Below are 14,615 nucleotides of genomic sequence, written 5' to 3' on the forward strand. Positions count from 1 at the left end.
GTAATTCCTTCTCCACCATCTGAATTTTAACTGGAGAAGCTCAAAAGCTTACTGTGTGCCCAAGCGCGAACTCAGGGTGTTTTGGGGCTGCAGTGGCAGCTTCTGGGCTGACTGTGACTAGAGCTCCATCAAACATAGCCATCCCAAAAGTGTCTGCCTCCATCCATCTCTTCTTTATATTTCAGCTTCGACTTTTTAACTGAGAATAGTTTCGAGTTCTAGCAATGTCCTTGGAGAAATACCTCGCCTGAAACACGTTTGGTTAAAATAACAGCAGAAAACTAACAATGCTAGCTACTGTCATATTTCCCTGAAATCCCTCTTCTGCTATTAAGCAAGAAAGTTTCAGTTCAGCAAAGAAAGCGAAAGCTGGGATCTGGGTTTTTGGTTTTTTTTTAAGTTATGGGCTTTTTTTTCCCTTTAAATTAGTTTAATACACTTACGAGCAGCTATATTAATAACTGCACAGCTTTGCCCGTCTTGATCACTTTTTGGAGCAGGTATAGAGTATGACAGTCAATTTGCTTTGTTCAGCCAGTCTGCCTCTGCCTGGACAGCATTTTATATACCACTACTTTGCATCAGCCCTTGTTACTTCTCCTCCAAATTAGTGAAACTGTGATAAAGAATTGTCTCCCTTCTGCTGAGCTCTCTGTATTGTTTTCCTTCTTAGATCACATTTTCAAGTTTACCACCTTTCCTGAGTTTAAACTTCTCTTTTGCACGCCTTAGCTCCTTGGCTAGATATTAGACTTTGGATTCATCCAACCAAAAGTATCAAAAATTTGAGATGGTTATCCAGGTCCTTTTTCATAGGGTATTACTGTAGAGAAAAAGCCATTCCAGGGCAAGACTCACAAGAGTGCCCGTTCCAGGCTTGATGGCACCAGTCTCTACGCACCATTTCCTGACATTGTTCAGCTATTAGTATTGACAAAATCCTTCACGTCACTTTCCCTGGCCCAGTCAATGTAATTTTATTTACAAAGGGGAAAATTTGAACTGGCAGAACAGGTGGGAGAGATCCATCGATCCATCTCCCAGGATAGCCTATTGTTCCATGATTAGAAAAGAAAGTCCTGGGAGGTTAAAATCCTCCTCTTACATAAACAGACAGGAGGACTGAGTCCAAATATCTTAAATAGTTCAAAAAGTCTGGATATATACCAATAAATTAAATCATTCTAGCGCTTGTTCTCTGGTCAACGGCATGATCTGAACACTTCCATACCATTAAATTCTCATAGCCTTGAAACAAGGTGGCCACATCTAACCTGCCTGTCGGGAATAGTTCCTGACCCATATCTGCACATAAGCTATGCCTGGGAATTTTTGGGGATAGTGCTAGTTTTCCCTGATCAAAACTCCGCCAGGGGCCATAATGAGTTCTGGTGAGTAAGAGCCCTGGTATTGTTTAATTTACTATGATATACATAACCAAAGAAATGAGCCTCTTGAAACCAGACCACTTCTTTGATTTAAAAATTTCAACCTGATACTTAATTTTTCATTCGATTTAAAACTTTTTTTTTCCCCTTAGCCAACATTCCCCAAAACATTGCTGTGGGGTCAATCAAAAAAAAAGAAAAAAATAAAAGAGAAAGATAACTTGGCTCAGCCACAGCAATCAGCATGATATGAAGAAAGCAAGCATGATCAGGGAAGGTAGGAGGGTTTCTGCTGCCTTTTGCTTTGTGTTATGCCAAGCTCGTCGTTCTGAAAGCAGTTAGTAGCATCATTTTTACAATGCCTCATATTTCATCCTTAATTATTTCTCATTTTCTGTGATCTCACTGAAATAAAACCTGGAATAATTGGCTTCAGCAGGGCACAGTCTGGTGAGAAGAGTACACTATAAATACAGTGTAGAAAGATATAGCTGTTGCCTTTATTTGACAACCTAACTGTTCCCCAAGCACTCATCCACCAGCCTTATAAAAGGAAATGTAGTTACTGAGGTCCAAATTCACCACTGGTTTAAGTGTGTGCAATTCCGCTGAAGTCAACATGATTGCATCCGTTTACTTTCATGGTGAATTGGGACCCAAACCTTTACTGAGGTAATAAAAGGTCAGTCAGACATACAGGCAAGGGACCAACTTCTTGTTTAAATGAAAGCTGTGGCTTTGCTCAAAGTTCTTGACATAGATCGTAGTATCAGTTAACAAATGAGCTGAAAAGTCAGTCAGAGAGTAAGGGCTGGGGTATATGAGTGATTTTGGGTGGTTTATGGGCATGTTATATTAGCTGAGTCATGGTAAATGATTGCACTATTTCACCTCCTGTAAACGCAGGAGAAGTTTGTCTTAGCTTATTCCATGCTGGAAGATGATCAAATAGTGAGACTGAATAACTTTAAGAAAACATGCATTATTTACCATTAAGGACTAAATTAAGCCCATCTATGTGCTATTCCCTCTGAAGACACTAAGCTTTGTCGGGAGAACTGAAAGTCTAAATCAGCCCATGAAAATAACAGAATTCATCTTGCAACCACTCCATTGTGTTTTGGAAGCTCATATGGTTTACAGATGTCCTTTTCCCCCACCAACACTGTCTAAGGTAGCAGGAGTTGTAAAACATAGCTAAGAAAAAAGGGTGAGTGCCACTAGCTAAATTTTACTCTGTCTCATGATAACATATTCTGATTTACCCAGTTACTGTAGTGTTTATGATCACAATAGAAGGTCAGATAGGCTTCATAGTCCAACTTGAATATCTAGTTAGGAAACTGGTTTAAACAGCCAGATATGGGGTTTCCTCTACAGTCAAGGAAACTGTCTAACTAGTAAAAGTGATCACCATCCTGAAAGTGATAGTAAAGAGATTTGTTTGTTACATGTAGCTCACATGGAAGAAGATGGGCATGCAAATGAACATTGGAGGGAGATACAGGAGGAGACCCACTGCAGTCAAGAGAAAGACATCAATAAGAACAACATAATACAAAGCAACTTTATAAGTGTCAAGTTAGAACAATGTTATTCAATGTCTCACCCGTGTTTCTGGATTTCAGCCTAAGACACCTGACTGTGGTACGTAAAAAGAAATGGCAGTTGCGTAACACAAGAAAACAAACCAAAAAAGAACAAGAGCAAACTGTAGGCAAACTGAAACAGTAACAAGACTTTAGGAATATATCTAACTCATATTTACTTGTCAATAGAAAATACTATGTCAAGACTGAATAAAGTGAATTGAGTCTTTTCAGAGTTAGATGACTAAAGGTAGTAGCTTACAGTGAGCAGTAAACCTACTAATTCCAGGTATCGTGATCATATATTAGTATGATAATGGTAGCTGGATCTTACATAATTTTCAGGGCATTTCAGTGTTCTTTGCAAAGAAAGCATCCTTCACAAAGAAGACACTTTCAGTTAGTCCCATATTACTTATTTATTCCTGTTTGAGTTCCTGATACATGTTAGTATTTGAAGGTTTAGGCTTCTGACTTTACCTTTGACATTCTCAAAAAATGCATCTACATCTGTAGTAGTAGATAAAAGGAGACACGAACTGCTGTCTAACCTTGAAGCCAGCTGGCATAGCATAGCTTGTATCCACAGCTAAACTCTCTTGCCTCCAAACAGGGTGCTGCTTGCAACCTGTCTGTTGGGAATGGCCCTTGGACCATGCTATCCTTGAACCAGTCCGAGGCACTGTCCGGAGAAGTGTCAATTGGCCCTTGCCATGATCCCAGTAAACAATTTAACAGCATGTCTGACCCAATTCCAGTGAGAGAACCCATATTCTGGCCTTGTTTGTTTGCTGTAGGCCTTTATTAATTTGCTGCACCAAATCTGTGTTAACCCAAAGAGGAAAGAATTGCAATGACAGACATGAAAATCTTTAATTTTAGCCCTTTAAGATAGTGGTTGCTTCTAAGATGCAAAGTGTTGCTATTTTATTATAACATAAACTTGAAAAGATCCAGGGACAATATGCAAAAACTGGTGCAGAAAATAGAACTGGACAGGACCTTAGGATGTCATTTAGTCCATCCTTGCCCCCAAGGCAAGATTTTCTCTAGCAAACAGTTCGTGACACATATTTGTCTAACCTATTCTTAAAACCTTCCAGTAATGGAAAGTCCACCACCTCTGTGGGCAGTGCTCATCTGATGAATAACCTAAATCTTCCCTGCAACAGTTTAAGCCCATTGCTTCCCAACCTGTCCCCACTGGACATGGAGAGCAACTTTTTTCCTTCATCTTTGTGGAAACATTTTCCTTATCTGCAGCCTGTTTTCCTCTTTCCCTTCTGTTTTCTGTCCTAAAATAAGAACATAAAGTATTTAGCACAGACATTGATCCCACAAGTGTTATAATAAACAGACTATCTGCAAGGCTAAAAAATGCATATTAGTGATTTTGCAGCCATGTGCTTGCTTTAAATGCATTGGGTTTTGATTTTCTGCTGGGAAAGGGGTTGCTTGCATGGTGCAGGTTGCTTTGTATCTTTTAAAATATCCAGGTCAGCCTGTCTTTTCATCTAACCCTCAAAGGGTTAAGTCCCTAGCAGATAATTCCCCTTGCAAGTCAGATCCTTCATTACAAATAGAATCCTTACAAGAGGACATATTTCACTTTTTAACTGGAGCATATCTAATGATCCAGGGGGAAGGTCCTGTCTCGTAACATTCGATCTAGCCTCAGACAAGAAGAGCAAGGTGGCATCAGCCTCTTCCTATTTAGTCATGAGCCAAGGAACTGCACCAGTATACAAGTGACATGCAGAACACATGCATCAAAGTAGCAGCTCAATCTGTACTGCAAATAACACTCTTTCATGTCTCAGCATGGTTGCTGGCCCTGAGCTGTAGTTCCAGTAATTGACATAGTTGCCCAATGCTAGAAAACAAACTCGGAAAGTATTCTCATTAGACGTCCCCCTGGTTTGCTGCTCCGTTATTGTAAAACCCAAACACTGAGCTTCCTACCAGCGTGGCTCTGTTTTTAATTAGTTCTGATGGCACTGGGCGACGCGCCAAGGAAAAAAATGAACTTCCTGTGATTGAGGCTTGTTGCTCAGTATGTTGCTTCCTCCACACAGAGACTGTTTTCACAACATTTTCTAAAAAGGAGCTACTGACAGAAATAATGTAAGTTTTTACTGCTTTTGATTTTTTATTCTCCCTTCCATGCTTATAAAAGGCAGCTCAAAGTCAAGGATCCTTAAAGTTACTATGTCGTTATTTTGCCTTTCTGTGACTTGGTTGATTAAAGACATCCTAGCAGATTAATTTTTTAATAAAATAAGCACAGGCTCCTGTTAAAAAATTTAAGACCAAGGACTTTTTAGTGTTTTAAATAAATTAATTTGGATATGTTCAGGTGTGGGGTGGAGAGGGAGTTGAGAATTATGTTTAATAGCATGAATTGTCACAGTGCGAGTAGGAGTAAACGAAATGCCACATAAAAGCAATTCCAATATGGAGAGTTCGTTGTGCGTTGTGCCTTGTGCGTTGGGAGCTGGCCAGTGATGAGGTACTTAGTGTCTTCACGGTCTCCTTCATTTATTTTTTTTTCCAGGTTTCTCAAGTTAATTCCTTAAGAAGCAAGGCTCACATGATCATTTCCTTTCAGTGAGTGTCCGTAGGTGGGATGCATATTCAGACATCTACAGTCAGGTGCCTGCTCTGCATTTGAGCTAGATGTCTAGGCTCTGATAAGGGACAGCAAAGGTCCAGTTGACACCAGCAGTGGAGTTTGGAGAGCAATTCAGCTGCCCAAATGCAGGTAGACATTTCCAGTGTGAGCTGAACTACTTTCCAGGCTCCACTGCCTGTGTGCATAGGATCTCCATTGACTGCAATGACAGCTTAGACATTAAGTGCAGATAAACAGAATTTTAGATTCCTAACTGCAGACCTACACAACAGTAGACGTCTACCTTCAGGTGTGCTGAACTGCTCTCCAGACTCCCACCGATGAAAGCTCAATTCAGCTGCCTACACACCGGTGTCCAGCACTATCTGAGATGCCCTTGGGTCTCACCTTACATCCAGCTGCCTCTCCAGAAGAACATGGGTCTCCTGCAGGTCCTGTGTTATATCTGTCGATCCACATGGATGTCTCAGAGACCCTTGGATAGCTCAGATGGCACTAGAAAAAGTATGTCAAGTCAAATTGAATTGAACCCCAGATCTTCATTGACTATAAGGAGAACTTAGGCACCAGGTACACATACTCATTCCCACATTATAATTATCAAATTTAGGCAGCTGAATCTGAGGATGAATCCTACCTACCATGTGACTTTCCCTGGATAAATACTACTCTATTTGACACACAGGTAGGTGTCTCACAGCAAATTCTTTGCCTTACAAATTTCATTTTAAAAGGTGATGTGAGAGTGAAAGGATAAGCTCAGCCTGAAAACTTCTGAACCCAGTTTGTACAGCTGAATGTAAGCTGTGATAGCCTGCTTTTGATTGCTCTAATATTTAAGCTGTGATAGCTTGTTTGTGATTGCTCTAATACTTTGTAGCAGTCTCACTTTTTACATATAAGTAGAATTTTTAAAAAGCTCCATTCAATTCAATTATAATGTCAATCAAGCCAAAGATAAAATAGAAAGGCTGTTTGCTTTTGTTATTGGGCTCCTGGAACTATTGGGCTTTTTTGTTTTTTTAATAGGGATGTGAGGTGCAACAAGATGCATAATGAATGCACATTACTCTGGTAGCAGTCGAGCAAAAGCTGGCAGATTCAGAAAGGACCAGCTCCTATAATGAGTATATAAAGGCCTCTCCACTGACCAGCTCTACCCCTGAGCCTGGGACCTTCTGGCTATATTGATGAATAAAATGATTAGCAGCCCATTCTCTGGCCCTGAAAGCAAAAGGCACAACACAGCTTGCATTTCTATAGCTAAATTTCTTTCTGCTCGCCCCGCCCCCCAAAATAAGTTGCCCTAATCTGTGTGTCGGGAATAAAGTCCTGTCCCTTGCTATCCCTGAAGCTTGCCTGGACTACTCTAAAAAGTGGATATTAACAACTGGACACTAAACAGGATGGATGGTCAGACTGCCCTTTAGTTCTGATTTATTTTTTTGGGGTAGAGGTATAGTCTTTTGGAATTACATCTGTGAATAAATATTATCATCCCTTGAAGTAAGTTATTGTCTTTTCTGTTAAAATACGTTAATACAGGTGCAGTACAATTATCCTATCATTCATTTTATTGAAAATGTAAATACTACCTCATCATGAGAGCAGATCCTGCCTGTATTCCTAAGGCATAAAATGAGCTTTTCTGTGCAAGAGGTATATATAACATGCTAGGCTAGTTTAGATGATCATGTCAGACACATGGAGATGCTCCTTCATACAGGCACTGGTGGATCTCCTTATCACAGCATGGTACATACACTAAATGCTTCCATATATTTGAACATTTCTAGACAAAGTTATGGTAGAAAAATCCACTGAGGACTACTAAATGCAAAGATTCAGAGATTCCTGAGCCACAGATTGCTGGAGGTTGGAAGAGGCACCTCAGCGGTATTTCCATGTATTTACCATCCAATACTGTTCCTCAGGCAGATTCTGTTGACCTCCGTTGGATAAAGGATACTCAACCCAGCAGATCCATTTTACCTGCAATCCATAGTGACCTTTTCCTCACATTTCTCTTTGGGGGAATTTCCAGACCACGTTTTGGGCAGTAGCAGCTATAGCAGACAACTGATGTTTCTACACTATCTTTGGCTATCCTCCCAGGAATGCCAGTTAGGATGTCATTCAAGACTGAGTTCCTCCATCAATTGCTTTTAGGCGCTGAAGAATCTTATAAAGATGGAGAGCTTTGAGAGTGATTTCTGTGTGCAGATCTCTATGTACTTAAATCCTTCAGGGTGTACAAGCACCAAAATAATCAGTAAGGGTGAAAATAATATTTAAAAGCATATATGACTGTTCCCAACAAGAAAGGGAGTAACCTTGTCCTTAGGAAAAATTCTTCCTTTGATTGTACAGCGCTAAAGGCCTCAAGCAATTCCTTGCCCTTAGGACTTGCTATCTCTTTGGAGCAACACTCTGAAATGTTTATATATGTCCCATGTGCCTGAGAAGACATGATCTCCTGACTACTTATTTATTTTGATTCAGTTTAGTCTCCGTGCTGAATAAGTAAGAGGAGAAGAGCACAACGTATTTCCATCCCCCCTTGCACCATGACAGAGGTAGCAGTACTTAGTTCTCGCATTACCCAACTCCAAAGCCCTGACTGGCGATCTGACTGATGTTACAGATGAAGTGTTTTGGGTGGGTATACCCTGTCTCCTATACCCTCAAAGTCAGACTTTTCTCCTTCATGCCTCAAGTTTGCTCAAAGCACAGCCTTTGGACTCTGCATGCCCTCACTCACCAGTGTGCTACATATGTCCATGCAGACCAGCTGCTTTCAAGCTGCTCCAGGGATGATCCTGTATTTTGGGGGACAAGCAGGGATCAGAGCGAGCAGCACTCTGAGTGTCAGAGACTGCTCTTTCAAAGCAGTATCTAATGGGGTCCAGGGTACTCTTTCTTGACAATACCAACAAAAGACAGATTTGTGCAGACTGTTCTGATAGAGCTGGGCTACAGAATGCTAGTAAAATAATACGCATTTAAGACCTGTTCTCTAACCCTGTGGTCGGGTGGTCTGATCTGGTCATGACGATACTACTAAATCCTCTGGATTTTCAAAAGACAGTGGCTGCACTGAATCTACCTTTCAAGCGCATTCCTTGGCCCTGTTATCTTTTGAGCCATGTCCAGGAGTTACTGGTAGAGTACTGGTTGCATGGCAGAGACCATTTTTTACGTGGCAATTGCATAGATAACTCAGTTCCAGAATCTGGGAATGTTCATTGGCACGTTCAATTTACCAGCATAGAAGTAGCCTAAGGGACTGGATTTGTTTAACATAGGCCACCAAACAGTATTGAAATGCCCCTGTGGGGAGATAAGAATCATGGACCAGATACCAAGACATAAATGCTATTTAAAACTGGGATCCTGTCCAATAAAATGCCTGAATTACTTTCATTAAGAGGGGAGGTTAATTCCATTTTCTCAATCAATTTATTGTCCAAATTGTTCTGGTTATTTTTCTTATTGGTTCGATATCCATGCAAGTTTGATTTAAAACATATTTTCTTAACTTTCTGTCTTGGAAGACCATCTGGGTAAAGGGACCGGTATCCCTAACGTCAGAGAATTTACATTGGTGGAAGTGAAAGGCAACCACAGTTTTGAAGGTTGGCTTCTTGACTCTGGAGTACATTTATACGATCAGTGGGGGGATGAACCTTGCTCCTAAATACTGTTCCACCTACAGTCCTTACATGAAAGCATAAGCTCAGCTCACTACCACTCTCCTATCCACTAGCGCACTGAGGACGCTCCCCACCTATGCACCAGCCTAGCTTCTTTTCTTGAGAAGTTTAAAAGAAGTTTGTCCATATATCCCTGCTGAGGCCTTGAGCTTAGACTATAACTGAGATACAACCAGCGGCAGGATGGGGGATACCAAGGGCCTGATGAGCAGAAGTGCCCTTGAGCCTGCTCTTCTCTCCTAGTATTTTCCTGGCCATTACTTATCGCTACTGTATGCTCTGAAATAGTACCTGGTGTCTATCCCAAATGCAGCTCCATTTCAGAAGCGACTCTTCAAGGATCAGCCATATTGTCATTTCTTCACCTTAGTTTTTATAGAAAAAAAAAAAAAAAATTCAGGTGACTTTACACAGCAGGTGACAGGAGCTGTACAGGTTGACTTAATTAAGAAGGTTCCTCAAGACTGCACAGGACATCAGAGTCTGGCCCTTAAAACCTGTGCATTTACGTTCAGCTTATACATTTGAAGACAGAGTAGGTCACAATCTTCAGTGCTGTAATTCCAAAGCAAGCACCACAGTTACACAAGGGATTAATTTGATTCTGTATTTAGATTAACAGTACTTTCATAAATACTGAATTAGAGCTGATGTCAATCTTTTATGCTAATTGCTATTTAGACCCCTTACAAAGACACGCTTTGCTTGGACCACTTTTCCAAGATTGTTATCTATCCACTGTGGAGAGATTTACGCATTTGCTTTCCATTAGTATTAATAGGAGCTGTCCACATAAATCACTCATCGCCAGTAAGAAAAGATAAAGTCCTACTAAGTTCAGAGAAAACAGGCTTTCCCAGCCAAAAAATCTATTCATAATAAAAATCCTACAATGTAAATATCTGACATCTGAACTGCATACTAACATTGTGATATGAAACAGAGCGGTCCATGAAGTGATTGCTTCAAAGGGTAGCAATGGGAGGCTACTTCCAAGCCTTTTTTAAAAAGTCATATAACTCTTATAGCATTGGTAAAAACATAAATAAAGCAAATAGCTGCAGAGGAAGGAGGAGAATCAAGAGCATGGTAATTTCAGCTATTATTTTTATTATCCTTTAGTTTTTCTGCAAGATAGCAACAGATCCAGTAAAATGCCTTGTCATGTGTCCAGAGAGGACAGGGGCTATTAGAAGTCAGTTCTTAGCTAATTCAGGCATAAATGGGCATCAGATCATTTGGGCTAAGAATTTAAAGGTGTCCAGATGCAGTGCATGCTGCTTTGCTCCTTGTTGCTGTTCTTTACAGAAATTGATGTAATTTATCTCACTAGGCCGGGGAAACACACATAGATCATTGGCCAGAACTCCCTGGTGCTTGGCATTGGGCCAACCCTGATTATGATCTGTTACTGTATGAGATGATTTTATATATATATATACATATACACATATAGTAAGTATGTATATATACGTATATTAAAGAAAGCACAATTGTTTTTCCCTTTCTGGTGGTGTAAATCTGGATTGCTTTTAGTGAGCTTACTGACAAAGTAGCACTGAATAATCAAAAATAACCAAGTTTGATCTATCATATTGCTATTATTTAATCCCCTACATAGCACTAAGTACTGCTTTTTAAAGGAATGCTGTACATGCATTGCCAAAAGCCATTTCAGAATTTCAACATATCATACACACATCTATTGTTTTGTGTTTCCTTCTATATTTAAAAGGACAAAACTGAGCATTAATTAGAAGTCATTGGTATGGCACCGTGCCATTAAACAGTCACTGATTAAAAAGTAAACTTGATATAATGTTGTATTTTGCAACTTACGCCTAAGGAAACTACTACAGTGGTACACTGTATGCATGTGAGCAAGGAAAAGAAGTACTTTTTTCTTCAGAAAACATCATTCTGTCTGAGTGAACACTTTTGCATAGATCCCCACGAGATATTCTTTGAGTTTCGTAGGAGAGAGTGTTAAAAAATGATTTCATTTTTCTGATTTAATTCTTATGAGGAACACATAGTTCTGTCTTTCTAATGCCACGGCATTCTGTGTCATTGAGCATACCTGATTTTATTTCAAAATCTCCCCCAAAATATCTGCTGCGATGGCCCCAAGAAGCTGTGGTAGAACTTGAGCATCTTCTTAAGAAAGGCAAAGAGATGAAATAAGAGCTGCAGCATCTATCACTGTCCCTAGAAAGTTGTTCCAACGGATTGAGGGACTCAGCTACAAATCTGAGGTTTAAGTTTACCCAGCTGCAAGATCACTAGATCTTGTTCCTCTGTCTCTTAGTCACTTTAAAAAGCCTTCCAGTGTGGTATTTAATCTCCTTGGGAAGGCAACCCCTGATTGTGCTAATATAGTTTAGCAACTGACATGCTTCACCTGGGGCTTGGCCAAAGTTTTGCCACCAGCCCTGATGATGAGGGAGATGGGAACAATTCCTGTCTCTTAAGGAACACTGTGGCAGCCAAAGGTTAGATTGATTTTGGCTGCTGCAGAGCAACATCCTTCCAGTTTATTAAGTGGCTGATAAGCTTGGAGTCACACTCAATACTCAGTCAAAACAGCCATTGAGTTTATTGGGGAAGCTGGCTAGAAGAAAGCAACCATGTGTGATAAGGATAACTCAGAGAAACTTTGCCACCTGCACAAATGGAGGGACAAGGTGGGAATGAAATGTTGTGCTTGGCAGTGAAATGAGAAAAAAAGAGCGTGAAAACTAGTAAAATGCCTAAATATTGCAACATTCAAGCATCATACTCTTAATAAGCTGCTTAATTGCATTCATTTTCTTTTTAGGGTTGCCAGTCTTGCGATGAAGTCTTCACAGAAGGAGTTACGCTTGCTCTGTATCTGCTCAGGACCTATCCCAAGGAAAGAAAGATAGACAGGCAGACAGAAGGACAGGTAGATACTAACAACCCCTTTTAATCTCACTTATAACTGGATTTATATCATAGTGGCAGTGTGGAGAGACCTATGTGTAATTTACACAGCTAAAAAAAGGTAAAGTGCACGTGGGAAGGTCATGAAACTATTTTTAATTTACACAGAAATACATGAATGGGTGACTAGCCATAATATTTTAATTAGGGAGCTGTTAATTTAGATTAGCGGTCTTTCTCTGTTACAGACATAGGTCATTCTGAGGGTGCACAAAAGGGATCCAGCAGAACAAAAATAATAAAAATAACAATTAAAATGGGCCTTCTGAAAAGGAAGAAGCTGGCAATGAAAAAGAAACCATTGTTCTTGTCAGAGCTAAGAATCGCAATAGACAGAACCTTTTAAAAAGTGTAAAATTCATATTTTATATCTAAACACTTTCAACAAACAACACTGAGACCCTTCCTAAAAAATAAACAAAAACCTCTCAAAAATGCAGCAATTACTTAGATACATACATATATAGGTAGACAGAAGTGATGAAAGAAGAAGGGATACTGTGATAAAAGAAGAAAATCAAAAAAGAACGGAAATGGCTGATTCTTTCTTTGTGACATATTTTCTCTCTCATCCTTGCATATTTGCATTAAAGTGATTGTGAATAATGTACATTTGACCAGTGCTGTCTGCGGAACTAATGCCTATTAAAGTGATGGGAAGTAGCATATGTTGTGCCTTGGGCAGAGAAAGTCCAATCACCCCCACTGTGTGCAAGTCTCCAACTGAAATGCAGGACAGCCTGGGTTTTATCCTAAATGAACCCAGCAGGGAGAAACAGGACATAGTCCCTCATTCCACATTTAAGCTTCTAAACTAAGGTTTAAAGAGTTAGATTCAGAAAAAGGGAAATGTAACATCCATCATTTAATTTACGCTTGGCACTAATGTTATTTTATCTTTTACTGGTACTGTCAACACAAAGGAAAGTGATAAGGCAGGGGAAGTGGGTGGGTATTCAGTTGTTTAAAGAATTAAGATGCATTTACTTTGTTGTTACCAAAAGAAAAAGGAAAAAGAGGAAAAGGAAAAGGAAAAAAAAAAAAAAAGAGAGAGAAAGAAGTGAAAACCCTCCGCTGCTCCTGTTATTACTTCACTTTTTCTGCTAGTGCACAGTTTTGTCAGTAATTGCAAAGTGGTTTGGGTTTGTTTGGTTTCACTTTTATGTCCCTGCACTGTACTAGAAATGTTCTGCTATTTGAACAGTTTGCAAAGCTTTTTGAGTTCTATTATATAATCTTTCCAGCAATCTCCAGCATCAAGTTCAGATCTGAAGCACTCTTTCTTCTACCTGTGTGAACTTGATAGCTAGGGACAAAAAAAAGCAATTATAGAACTGTATGAGAGTAACAAATTCAGCTGAACTAAGGAAATAAAATTTGCCGAATTGTCGTGTTTAGATCTGTAGCAATGATTTTGCTTCATTACCTTCAGCATTAAAGAGGGGGTAGGGGAGAGAAAGGAAAGGAGGCAAAGCTGCTTTTTTTTTTTTTTAATATAGCATTCATAGGAGGAATTTATTTCTATTTCCAGTGACATAAATCTATCTTAAACAGAATTGTATTTCCTAGTGATGTGGAAAAACATTCACTGCCAATGTAAATCAGGAGCAGCTCCAGTGAAATGAATGGACTGGAACGGGATCCCACTTACAATCAGGCAAGTTCACAATATACCACTGACTTGAGATCAGTGCACAGAAGGGAGATTGAAATTTCTTTTTTTTCTTTTTTTTTTTTCCTCCAGAAAAACAAACTGCATAGTAAGTTGATAATCTCAAATGCAGACTATAAGCACCCCTATAAACGTTATTTTTTTTGCTGGGGGTGAGTCTCAGAGTTCATATTTTCAGTTATCTCTTCACAGAGTCTAAACTAAAAGTTCTGAAAAGAGTAAGAGCAACGCTCTATACTAGAGCTATCAGTGACATTCAGATCCAGACTTGTAGTCTGAAATTCAAACACATCCCAGCTCCAAAGTCTTAAGTGAGCTGCTCGTTTGCACTTCTACTCAGTTAGTGACTGTAGTTAGGAAATATACCTTTTTTTTTTCATTTATTGCTGATGCTATTTAACTTTAAAAGGTAGTGGGTAAATAGAAAAAAAAAAAAAACGTATCGCTGAGATAATTACAATAAGAGGCTATTTCCATTAACAGAGCTCAAATTATATGACTATAGATACATTATTTTCTCTGCTGTTGCCCAGGAAATCCAAGTTGTCTTTCAAGGAATTATTTTAGATTTTCTTTTCTTCTTGTTCTTATTTTCCCTGAGTAATTCCTTAATAACAATAATAGTGCAATTAAAATGCTCAGAGAACCGAGCTGGAT

The sequence above is a fragment of the Struthio camelus genome, chromosome 3, assembly GCF_040807025.1.
Source record: "Struthio camelus isolate bStrCam1 chromosome 3, bStrCam1.hap1, whole genome shotgun sequence".
In the NCBI taxonomy this organism is placed as follows: domain Eukaryota; kingdom Metazoa; phylum Chordata; class Aves; order Struthioniformes; family Struthionidae; genus Struthio; species Struthio camelus.